We start from the raw sequence: 13127 nt of genomic DNA on the forward strand, positions 1-13127 counted from the left end.
AGAAAAAGACAATAATAATTTGTGCGCAATTGGTTGCTGTGTTTCGCCCACAAAATATAGTCAATTCACTTGACAGTATATTCTGTGAAGCACTTTGAGACGTCTCGAAGATGTGAAAAGCGCTATATCAAATGCAAGGATTATTATTATTATTATATCAAAGGGGAGACTAATTAATATGCACTTAACACTCCCACTTTTAGCTGTCTAGGCTGTTTAACCGAGGCCTGATCACGGCTGACGGCACCTGGTTTGGATCTGAGGTGGGGTTGCTTTTCTGAAAGCTGCAATGTTATGTCACCCCTTCACAGCTTAATCGGCCCACACATTGACTACGCTGCATAATGCCTGCGTGCGTGTGCACGTGTGAATGCTTTTTAAGCATCTAAATCGTGGAGTCCTGTAGCTTAGTGCTTAAGAGCACTTGCCTCGGAAGCAAGAGAAACCTGGGTTTGATTCCTGTGCAGAGCAAAACGTTGGCAAGTTTCCTTACTCCACACACCTCTGTTTATCTAGCAGTAAGCAGGAAACCAGTCAGTCGATTGGCAGATTGCTTTCCGGGGGTAATAATCCCTTTTTTTAAAAAAAACATATGTTAAATATATTAATTTAGTCACTCAATTCATGACTGTTTGTGGAACACTACTGTGTGCAATTGGCTGCTGCATTTCGCCCATAAAATATATAGTCAATTCACTTTCTGTGAAGTGCTTTGAAACGTCTTGAAGACGTGATAAGGCGCTATATCAAAACTATGCAAAGATTATTATTATAACTTGCCAAAGTTGCACAGCCTGACATTCACAGATTCTTGCAGCTTGTTCATCTAGGACTACACCAACGATTAGGGCTTTGGCTTGCAGAGTTATCTGGAGCTGAGTGGTAAGAATCGAGCCCTCAATGATTCTCCTTCATCATCAGCAATGCCCTGGAGCACATGAATTCAGCTACTTACTACTGAGAATGCTACAGAGGATTGAGCCAATTCACCCCCAGAGATCCCACTTATTACCCTCCACCCTGCCCCCACCCCATCCCCAACTTGAGAATGATCACTATTTGGTTACCCACTAGCATGATAGCATGAGAAGGGACTTTCACTTCCTTCTCAATTATTTGAACTGTTGGGAGAGGGCACAGCTATCTTTCCTTTCAACAAAGTTTTCTCTTAAAGTTGGACAAAGTTTTCTGTTCACTTCAGATGTAATTACATTTATTTGGAAGGCTCCTTTGCACGGATCTCAGAAAATATCTCTTTCGGAATAGTTTGTGTCAAATTTCTCAAGTGGAGGGGAAATTACTTTCTCAACTGTACAGAATATTTCATTTTGTGAAACATGAACATGGAATGGAATCCTGTATATTGTAGAATATATGTTCTTTTTTGGTTCTGTAAACCGGGATTGATTTTGTCAATCCCAGTTTCCCAAACAATGTGGATTCCTTGGGGACTGAGCTCGTCAACCCCAATCTCTCTGACTGGTTTTGTATCAGTGCTGAACTGTAGTCTTAATAATCCTTGCATTTGATATAGCGCTTTTCACGTCTTCTAGACGTCTCAAAGCGCTTCACAGAATATACTGTAAAGTGAATTGACTGTATATTTGTGGGCGAACGCAGCAGCCAATTGCGCACAGCAATGTCCCACAAACAGTCGAAGACTGAAAATGACCAATTTATTATTGTTTTTGTTTTTTTGGAGGGATTATTATTAGGCGTGTGGAGTAGGCTCAAGTGGAAACTTGCCCAAGGTTTCGCCCTTGTGTTATTCTTCAGATATTTAAATAATATTAGATTAAGAAGATAGCAGCAATTAAGGGGTTTAAACAGAGTGTTTAACCAGAAGCATTGTGAGAAAACAATCAAGGTAAAAAAAAATTAAACACAATTAGCCAGAGAAGCCTTCTGCTTAGAATCTAGTTACAAATAAACAAGGAGGAATTGCTGATGGAAAAATGTCTGGCGCTTGAACTTTGCATATTGGATCATGCCTTGACCATATATGGGTAAAACAAATTGAGAATTGAGGTAGGAAATGAGGCAAGTAAAGGAATTAACAGGGTCAACTCGCTTCCCAGAGGAACCGGGTAATACAGTTTTCTCTGTAAAACTTCTGCTTTCACCTTTGTGCGGGTTAACTTTGTACTTGTTGGCCGAATAAAATTGTTTGTCATTGCACCACCATTTTGGTAGTGTCGAATGACTTACAATACAGAGATAAAACTGGGAGTCAATACAGTAAACTTCCCAAAATGTGTGAGGACAATTGAAGCTATTATATAAAACTTACTCCACCTTTATACCTATGATTACATCTTTGTCAACCTTAACTTTTAGCGCAGTACGGAGGAGTTACCACCTTTACTCACATAATAATCATAAAAATAATCCTTACATCTGATATACTGTAGCACCTTTCACGGAAGTGCTTCACAGGTTATAATGTAAAATGCAGTGAATTGTAGGAAAATGGGGCAGCCAATTTGTGCACAGCAATGTCCCACAAATAGTAATGGAGTAAATGAACAGTTTTTATTTGCGGTATTTGTTGGCCACGACACTGGGAGAAACTCCCTTCTCTTTATGAATAGTAGCGTGGGATCTTAAACATCCACCTGAACAGGCAGTTTAACATCTCATTCAAAGGACGGCACCTCCAACAATACAGCAGACTCTCAACACTGCATTGGAGTGTCGTCATAGGCTATATGAGTTGCAAGTTCTGACACATCTTCAAACGTTCTGACACAGAGATTACAGTGCTACCAAGTGAGTCAGGCAGATCCAGAGCCACTGGGCCATGATCCTGAAAGAGATCAAGGTTATCCCTTTCCTTACAGTTTATTCCCAGTCCTCTTTACTGCACAGATTCGGCATTCAGTTGAGATCCAATTTAGTTCATATTAGGGATCTTTTAATAACTCAGAGGTGTGTTTCTTTGGAAACTGAAGTTTCCTTGTCATTTCCATCCGGGTTGAGAGAGAGAGAGAGAGAGAGAGATAGGTGAAGGAAGGCTGAATTGGAGGGGATTATATTTAAATTTGTAGCAAAACTATTGCTATTCTTAGCAATTTGTGTAAAATAGAACCCAATGATTACTTTTACACAGCTTTAACATTTTTTCAACACTACAGAAACCTCAAACTGTGTAATTTTAAATATTTTGTAGATTTTTAACCCGGGGCAGTGATTTATTTGATTTTTTTAATCCAATATAGTAACGGTTTTATAGAGGCAGCAATGTGCTTGGTTTCTGATAATAGATCACAGTGGGAAAAGTTTAAACAGGAGTAGGCCATTCAGCCCCTTGAGCCTGTTCCAACGTTCTATAAGATCATGGCTCATCTGTACCTCAAATCCAATTACCCGCCTTTGCCCTGTATCCCTTAATACCCTGTGACCTAACAAATATCTATCCACCTCAGTCTTGAAGATGTGAATGGATCCAGCATCTCCTGTTTCTATAAAAGTTAACTTTGAATATTCATATATATTTGAATTGAGTCTGATCTAAAGTCTAAATTGGGATACAACTATGTCTTTTGTCGCGCAATGCTGTACAGTACACCATCTAATCAGTGTATATTGTATACTGCCATAGGAATTTGGCGGATACAGATGTCTCCGATGAGGGTTATTTCTGCAGAACCACTAAAAAACAGTTCACGTGGCAGCATGGAGTCTGGATGGAATCCTTCCAGATGTTTTCTTTGCTAAGCTCAGGGTGGGAGTTGGCTGGGTGTCTGACACATGTGGAAACCCAGCACAATTCTTAAAGGTATCCAATCAGACCGATGTCCACATCTGTGTGTCATGCATGCCATCTACACATGGCACTTCCTTATGTCTGGAATGTGCAATCTCCTCAGTGGGATACACTTACTTAATTCCACAAAACATTAAGCACAGGTTAGCAAGAGCCAAGACTTGAGGCCTGCAGAGTGTAAATTGGGGTTCTGCTGGAGTTTAACCGACTGAAACCACATAGCTTACTGTTAAGAGCACTGTCTGGGAAACTTCTCGCTGGCTGTCCAGCTAAGACCACCTAACACTTTAGGGCTTTGGTTTGCAGAGTTAACAGGAGCTGAGTGGACCCCACTTACGAATTATTGTTGTGTACCATGTGGTGATTTCTTCATATTAAATCTCAATGGAGAATCCTTTCGATAACAGCACTGAAAGATTGTGCCAGAGCCTAGTTCCTGTGGGTTGGCATGATGTACATCTGGTTTCCTTATTAGGGAATCTTTTTAGAAATGATTGCATACTAAAGTCCATTATTTATCATTTGTCTTGAAAAATAACAGGTTGTAATGATAGTAATTTGTTTCATTGTATTTACAATGTGAGGATTATTATTATTAATGTCTGATTGAGTTAGAATCACTAGAATTAGCACTTCTCTACCTCTCTGCTCATGCCCCACTCCTCTACCAGCTGCCTTCCCTCAGCTGACTCAGGACTCCTGCACTTTCTTGGTCCCCTCTGCTCCACAATTGGCAGACCTGGTTTCAGCCACAATTCCCCAAATCTCTGGAACTCCCTGCCTCAATCCCTCCATTTTGTCCACTGTATGGCCATCCTCAATTCACACTGGAAGACTTTCCTCTTTGAGAGTGCCTTTGGTCACCTCCCCACCATCTCCTTTGTGACGTCAATCCACACCACTGCTAAGCACTCCAAGACACTACCGGCAGGAAGGGCACTATATAAACAACAACAATAACAAGAAATTACATTTCATGTCGGGAGGAATGAGTTTAATGTAAATGCAAGATGTTGTTGTTGAATTTTACATCACAGAAGGAGGCTCCTTACCTTTTTAAAATTCTTCTTTCTCTCCTATCTCCCCTCCTGAAGGCACTGACACTTGCTTACGGTTTCACACGTACTGATAGCCCTCTCGTACCTTGCCAAGTGGCTACATAACAATAGGGGAAGGGAACTGGTGAAATCAAACTGAGCCCAATTTATTTTTCCTCTCCCTAAACCAAGATATTCTGTAATCGACTTTATTATTATTGTTGCTACCTAAACCAGCAAATCAGCACAGATTGGGAATCAAAATAGTACTTTACTAGTCCGTATGTTTCAGCTACATACTAATCTAATTGAAATTTAAAAAAAAGATATGGTCTCTCAATCCACGAATGTTTGTGGGACACGGCTCTGTGCAATTGCTGTCGTATTTCAGCCACAAAATATACAATCAATTCACTTTACATTATATTCTATGAAGTGCTTTGAGACATCTCAAAGACGCTATAAAGCGCTGTATCAAATTCAAGGATTATTATTATTATTAATCTGGGATTGAAATGCCCGTTCATACTAGTCAGTGTTTTTACTAACTGAGCAATTTTTCTACTGTCTTGTTTCATCCTAAAGTATTGATCAGGGTTTACTTTTTCAATCCCATTTAAAATTGTATGCACCTCTATGAGGTCCCCTCTGAGTCATCTCCTTTCAAGACTGAAGAGCCTAAGCTTGTCTAATTATGTTGATGAAGTTCTCTTCCCTAACTTGTGACTGAGCCATAATAATTCACATTTTACTCTTTTGGTCACAAGTGTTTAAAACCATTATAAAACAATGCTTTATTCAAATTGCAAATCAGAGGCCCCATGAATCCTAATCAGATCAGCAATGACTCACTCATAAACTACAATCTGGTTTCTTATCAATTATAAGCAGCAAACATTTGTAAAGATACCATTATAATGTAGCAAAATGATTGCTGTGTGTACTGATCAGGGCGTGTCTTGATATTTGCTACCATACTGATGTACATTCAGGTCCATTTTGCAATAAATAATGTAATAATCCTTGTATTTGACATAACGCCCTTGTGAGCATTCACCCACTTTGTACAGTGACTCCTCATCAGTAAATCCTGTGAAAAGTTTTGATACAGCCTCCTGACATGAATGGTTCTATATCAAATGTAAGGATTATTATTATCGTCTCAAAGAGTTTCACAGCATTTTACAGTGAAGTGGTGTCACTGTGTATTTGTCCATTTGCGCACAGGCGTATCCCACAGACAAGACTGATCTGGGTTATATCTGGGGTATTGTTGGCCAGTGCATCATGAGAAACGTCCTTGTCCTTTTCAATGGTGCTATGGGAACTTTAACATCCAACTGAACAGGCAGATGGCACCTTGATTTAATGCCTTATCCAAAGGACAGATAATACTGTATGAAAGCAATACGGCTCAAGATGTCCCCTGAAATAGACTGCCCATAACAGGACTTTAAAAACAGATTCTAAACCATTCTACAATAATATGCACAAACCCCTCTAGTCTCCATCTGAATGTAAGGACAGATACAGTAATTGCAAGTGTTTTTTGAATGAGTTTCCTTAAATTTAATAGTGACATGATTCAATGCCAAATCTATGCAAAATACTCCAAGGAATTCAAAATAACAAAAAAAATCCACTGAAATATTTCAGCTTTTAACTGTGAATGACTTGAATTTCTAACATTATTCAAGATTTGCTGTCTATCCAAATACTCTTTCCAGCAAAGGTAGCAGAGGTTCCCAGTCTAACCAAGGTAGCCCTATACTGAAGGCTTATACTATAACCATGGTCTCTTTACAGATACTGTATTAGGGATTCTACTTCAACCACTGAGTTTGATCGTTTGTTTTGCCCACAAAATACACAGTTAATCCTCTTTATAGTATCTCCTGTGAAGAGCTTTGAGACGTTCCACCTTTGTTTTCCCCACAAAATAAACACTCAATCCTCTTTGCAGTATATCTTGTCAAGAGCTTTGAGACATCACAATGATGTGATAAGGCGCTATATCATATGTTAGGATTTTTATTAATGTTATAGGGGATTCCATGTCCTAATACCCCTCTGTGTACAAGTATCTCCAAACCACTGCAATTTTTTTTGATAATCTTAGTCCAGTAGTTACAAGTGGAACTAATTGTTTCTCCCTTTGTCTGAGGTTCTGTCCTTGACTGGTTCAGGTCCTACCTTTTAGACCGTCTTCACTTTGTCTCAATTGCGGTGTCCCTCAGGGCTCTGTCCTCGGTCCCCTCCTCTTCTCCCTCTACATGCTCCCCCTTGGTGACATCATCTGCAGACATGGGGTAAATTTCCACATGTATGCGGATGACACCCAACTCTATCTCTCTGCCTCCACCCTCAACTCCAGGACTACTGGCGTCCTGACAGACTGCCTGTCCGACATCAAGTCCTGGACGAGGGACAACTTTCTCCACTCAACTTCAGCAAAAACCCGAGACCCTCCTGATTGGCTCGTGCCAGTGCCTCCGCACCTCGGGCTCTGGCAGCATTCAGTCTCTGCACGCAGCCTCACTAAGCCAGTCAGGAACCTCTTGTTTGACCCTGAACTGTCCTTTCTCCCCCACATCTGTGCCATGACCGGCCCTGCCATCTCTGCAACATTGCCAGACTCCGCCACTGCCTCACCCCTCACTCCTCACCATTCGTCACATCAAGGCTCAATTACGGAAACTCCCTCCTCATTGGCCTTCCCAACTTTTCCCTTCACAAGCTACAGATCATCCAAAACTCTGCAGCTCGTGTACTCTCGTGCATCAGGCTCCGTGATCCCATTACTCCCACCCTCGCCCGACTCCACTGGCTCCCCGTCCCCCAGAGGATCGAATTCAAGATTCTCGTCTTCACTTTCAAGGCCAACCATGGCCTTGGCCCCTTCTACCTCTCTGACCCGCTGACTCCCTACCAGCTTGTCCACTCCCTCCGTTCAGTGGGCTCTGGCCTGCTCCATGTTTTCCGCCTGACCTGCCCTACCATCGGTGGCCGGGCTTTCAGCCTCTCTGCCCCCACACTCTGGAACTCCATCCCACAGTCGCTTCGCCTCGCTTCCTCCCTCGCCTCCTTCAAGACTGGCCTCGAGCCTTCTTTTCAATCGTGCCTTCGGTCGGCCTCCCACCTCGGGTCCCTCATCCTACCCTACCCCTCCTTCATGCTCGGGTCCTGACCCTTGACTGTCCAGCGCCTTGGGACGTCCTCTCGACATGAAAGGCACTCTATAAATGTAATTTTGTTATTGTGGTTGTTATAGAGTGATATTGCTGCAAGGCAAGCTTTCCCATTGCTTCTCCAGCTGGGACCAACCTACCTGTTAGGGGCTTTTTCATTGCAGGGTTAACAGGAAATGAGTGGAATAACATCCTGCCCCCAGTGATGGTCTACCCTTCCTGGATCAGCCGATGAGCCAGGCTGGCTGTACGGCCGTCAGCAGTGCCCTGGAGTACTGTGGATCCGCCTGGTTCAGGAACCGGACTATTGAGACCGCCACAGAGACCTGACTCGATTCCGACATTCCATTGCCTGGTATGTCACCTTAGAACCAATTCAGCTCCAAGTAGACCTCGCTTACCTCCCCGACCAAGGAGCATACAAATGAAAACAGTGTAGATAATGGTTTCTTCGTTGATTGTGTGTAAATGTGTCTAAAAGCTGATCTTGTTTTTTGGGGTCAGCTGGGTGTCTGACACATGTGCAAACTCAGCACTTTGCTTAAGAGTACCCAAGCCAGACTGAAAGTTCCACTTATGTCTGCTACTTACAATATGTTTCTGCATCTGGAATGGAATATGCACTTTTTCCATGGAAACTGCACTGTTTACTTAATTCCATTGAGTATTAGGCACAAGTTGACAAGTGCCAAAGTTTGGGGACCCCAGAATGTGTGTTGAGGTACTGCTGGAATGTAACCAGCAAAAAACACATAGCTTGACTTTGAGAGTATTCTCTGGCAAGCATCCTGATGTTTATTCAGCTCGGACTGATCTAACCGTAGGGTTTTGGCTTTCATGAATAACATGAGATGAATGAGAAGAATCTCCTGCTCCCACTGATTGAAAATCCAGATTATCTGGTCTGTCATCAATAGTGCCCTGGAGAACTGCCAGCTCAATTCCAAGGAATAGGCCTCTTGTCTTTCTCCCAAGGAGGATAGTCACTAGTTGGTCATTTGACATCTGACAAACACAGATTTGAGTTCTCACTAGGTGACAGCAATTACCAGGAACGTCCTGGATTATGTTGGATTTGATTACGTCCCTCCACCTCCACCTGCTCCTATAAAATTGCAATCCTAGATACCTCACATATGCTCAACTAAAAAATTCCCAACATCTCAATCCAACTTGGCTTCTACATGGAGCTCAATTTGAACAGACATCTCTAGCAGAACAACAATAATAATTTGCATTTATGTAGTGCCTTTTATGTTGGGAAGACATCGGAGGACGTCGGAGTCCTGTAGCTCAGTGGTTAGAGCACTCGCTTTGCAAGCAGAGACCTGAGTTCAATTCCAGGCAGGGCGAAACCTTGGCCAATTTCCTTACTCCACACTTCTAATAATAATCCCTCCAAAGCCAAAAACAATAATAAATTGGTGATTTTCAATCTACGACTGTTTGTGGGACACTGCTGTGCGCAATTGGCTGCCGCGTTCGCCCACAAATATACAGTCAATTCACTTTACAGTGTTTTCTGTGAAGCGCTTTGGGACATCCTCCCGACGTGAAAAGCGCTATATCAAATGCAAGGATTATTATTATTATTATTATCTCAAACGCTTCACACAATTGACTCCTATCAACTTCTGTTCTAGTTTATGGCATGACCAAAACTTCTGTGAATTTATTAAACAAGGCTTGAATCAATCTATAGTGGTTCCTGTTTACATTTAAATGCATGAACACAGACAGGAAATATTTTGAAAATGTTTAGCTCATTTCACCAACAGACGGTTGTGCAGGGGAAATTAGATTGTTGGTGTTTTTTGAACATCAATTGATATCCTCCTTGGTGAGGGAGGTGAGCAAGGTCTACTTGGAGCTGAACTGGCTCCAAGGTAATATGCTTAGTACATACTCACACAAGCTCGGGGCTTACAAAATTGCAAGGAATAATTACTAATGGTCAGAGCTCCATCAGCCATACACATGACAGAGGGACAAACAGGAGCTGGAGAGAGGCGTTCGTATACGGTTGTTAATTGATTAACTTGGTATTGTTAATTAATTAACTTACTATATTGTAATTTACACCTTGGTTTCTGCTTGATTATTAAATGTGTTATGATGTGCAGTAGGCAGCTAATTTCATTATCCTTTCTAACTTTACTTTTGTAAAATAACAATACAGTATCTATCACTCATCCACATAGGGTTTAATCTATAGTTTGCTTATAAAAAAACATTGCTGTTATTAGTGTACAATACATATACAATACAAATTTACATTGTATAGCACCTTTCACATCAGAACATCTCAAAGTGCTTGATAGTTCAGGCTTGGCACCTGATATATTGGGAAATATAAGGCCCCACTGTGTACAGATGATAAAACCTCTGTGTACAAGCCTGTACGATTCATCTCAATTGTTCTTTTTTGCCCCTTTTTACAAGTCTCTCAAATGCAAAAATTTGTCTTTTGGCCCAAACCTCCTTGCATCAGGAAATATTTTTTTGACCATTTTGCAGTCCAATTGGACTGCTTCCCATAATATGGCCAGGCTCCACTGGCTCCCCATCACCGAATGGATCGACTTCAAGATCCTCACACTTGTGTTCAAATCCATTCACTCCCTGGCACCTCCCTACCTCTCCAACCTCCTCACTCCCCAATCCACCACCCGGCGCTTCCGCTCGACTAGCACCGGCCTCCTGATTGATCCTCGCACCCTCCGCCCCACCATCGGAGGTCACGCTTTCAACCACTACACCCCAAAACTCTGGAACACTCTTCCGCAATCCCTCCATCTTGCCCCCTCTCTTCCCCTTTTCAAGTCCCGCCTTCATCCGTGCTTACGGCCACCTCCCGCCTCCCCCCCAGCTTGGAGTCAGGCTCCGCCACTGTTGGGAGAGTGTTGAGGGCGCTATACAAGTGCAAGTTGTTGTTGTTGGGTATATATATCTATATTTAGTCATATACTCGATATTTCTAATAATAGGGGCTTACCAAAATCATCTTACTGTGGGGTCAGTGTACAGTACTGTAATGAGAAGAAGTTCCTTGTTTTAATTTCAAGTCTTTGCTGAACTGACCACCAACAACAATAATTTGCACTTATAATAGCGCTCTCTCCGCAGGGTAGCTTCTCAGAGCGCTTAACTAGAGTGGTAGAGTCTGACTCGGCCGCCAATCTCAACCATGAGGATCACCTTGCTGCAACTGCAGGTTTGCAGAAGCCTGCTGAGAAAAGGGGAAGGGGTAGTTGGCACTGGTCTTTGAAGACATTAGACATTTCCTGTGTGCTGTGTGTGCACACTGCGCTCAGGAAATGCCACTAATACTACTTCACAACAACAAATTAAATTTGTATACTGTAGTGCCTTTCATATCAGGAGGACGTTCCACTAGGACAACGTAAGTAGTGACAGGAGGTTTTCTGCACAAAGGCACAACACACAGGTAGTGACGGGAGCGGTGATCTGACTACCTGGATGTCGGCCACTTGTTCACACTGCTTATATCATTGCGACTGCATTATCACAGCCTTGCCTTATATTAAAAAGCATAGTTTTTACTCTAAATAAAGCCAAGTTTTGATTTGAAGGCATATAAATAAAATTCAACCACCCTTTCTGGCAATCTACTCCAGGTGTTAATTACCCTCCGAGTGAAGGAAACCTTCCTGGTCTGTCCTGAAATTGCCCTTTGCAACTCTAAACCTATGTCATTTTCTACTGTCTTGGTGCATCTGAAAATATTATTCTGAGTTTACTTTTTCGATCCCATTTAAAATTTTGCACATCTTTATAAGGTCCTCTGAGTTGTCACCATTCAAGACTGAAAAGCCCTAGCTTATTGCTCATGGCTCATTCCTCTAACACTGGAGCACATCGTCTTGCTTTCCTCTGCACTGACTCTCGGCCCTGCCGTACCCTTTGTTTGTCATGGTGACTAGTACTCTACGTGCGTGACAAAGCATCATCCAGCTTGATTATAACTTCCAGGGATCTGAATGCAACTGACTTGGCAGTGTAGCCAAACCTCCGGTTTGTCTGGTTAATTGCTGCCTCACACTGTTTCAGGCGGATTGGTGGCGAGTTTCCATTTCACATTTCAAAAGAAGAAAACAAACAAAGTTATAAGACATACAGGATGAAATTGCTGCCTCTCCTTTTAGTGCCATCAAACAATGAGCCCTTAGAATCAAATAATTTATTTCAGCACAACTTCTTGCCCATTACTGGTTTCAACAGGTTTGAACAAAGACAGGCCAAGAGCTTTGAAAAGCCCCTGTACTCAGCAGCAAAGACTGTTTGCTTTCGGCATCACTTTCTGCTAATCCAGCATGTTAAATCCTGATGAAACCAGAGCAATTTAAACCCTGAAACATCTGAAAATCCAAGAGTTGATTTTAATTTATAAACTGGTGTCTAGACATTTTGAAGGCTAATATTTTCCGAAGTTTGTGGGTTGTGGCTACCTGAGAGATTTAAAATATGTTCAGATGAGCCTACTATCCTTTTACTCTCCCTTCCGACCCCATCCCGTTCCCCTTGCAATATCTGATTATTTTGAATAGTGCAGCTCAGCTAAACTAACACGGATTCTCAGAGGGACAAAGAAAAGCTGTGAATGCTGAAAATCTGAAATACAAACAGGAGTGGCAGTATACAAAAGGTTACTCAGCATCTGAAAGATCAGTTATCATTTGGGTATGAAAGTCACGCTGGAAACGTTAACTCTTTTTTTAATATAATGCTGGATTAGCCTGGGCTGCATTGAAAGTCAGTCAAGTTAGGGTTTCTAACAGTTGAACATTGCTCTTTGTGCAGCTAGCTTTTTATTTTCAAATGTTTGGCCCTACACAATGGGTCTAGTAAAGCAGCCATTGCATCACACTTAAGTAGATAATACTTTGGAGATTTTTAGCCTTTACCGGCTTGACCTACCTATATGATGGCCACCCTCTCAATGTCCCCCCCCCCCCCCCACATTCCTCTTAATCCCAACCCCCAGCTAGGTTGCAAACCGTTAGCTATCTAGTGCCTTAGGACATCCATCTGACATGGAAGGTGCTGTATAAATGTAATTTTTTTATAGTTGTTGGAAATGGAGATCAAATGCTGTGTCTAGATGTCAGATGATCT

Source organism: Callorhinchus milii, unplaced genomic scaffold (genome assembly GCF_018977255.1).
Source record: "Callorhinchus milii isolate IMCB2004 unplaced genomic scaffold, IMCB_Cmil_1.0 Scaffold3, whole genome shotgun sequence".
Classification (NCBI taxonomy): Eukaryota; Metazoa; Chordata; class Chondrichthyes; order Chimaeriformes; family Callorhinchidae; genus Callorhinchus; species Callorhinchus milii.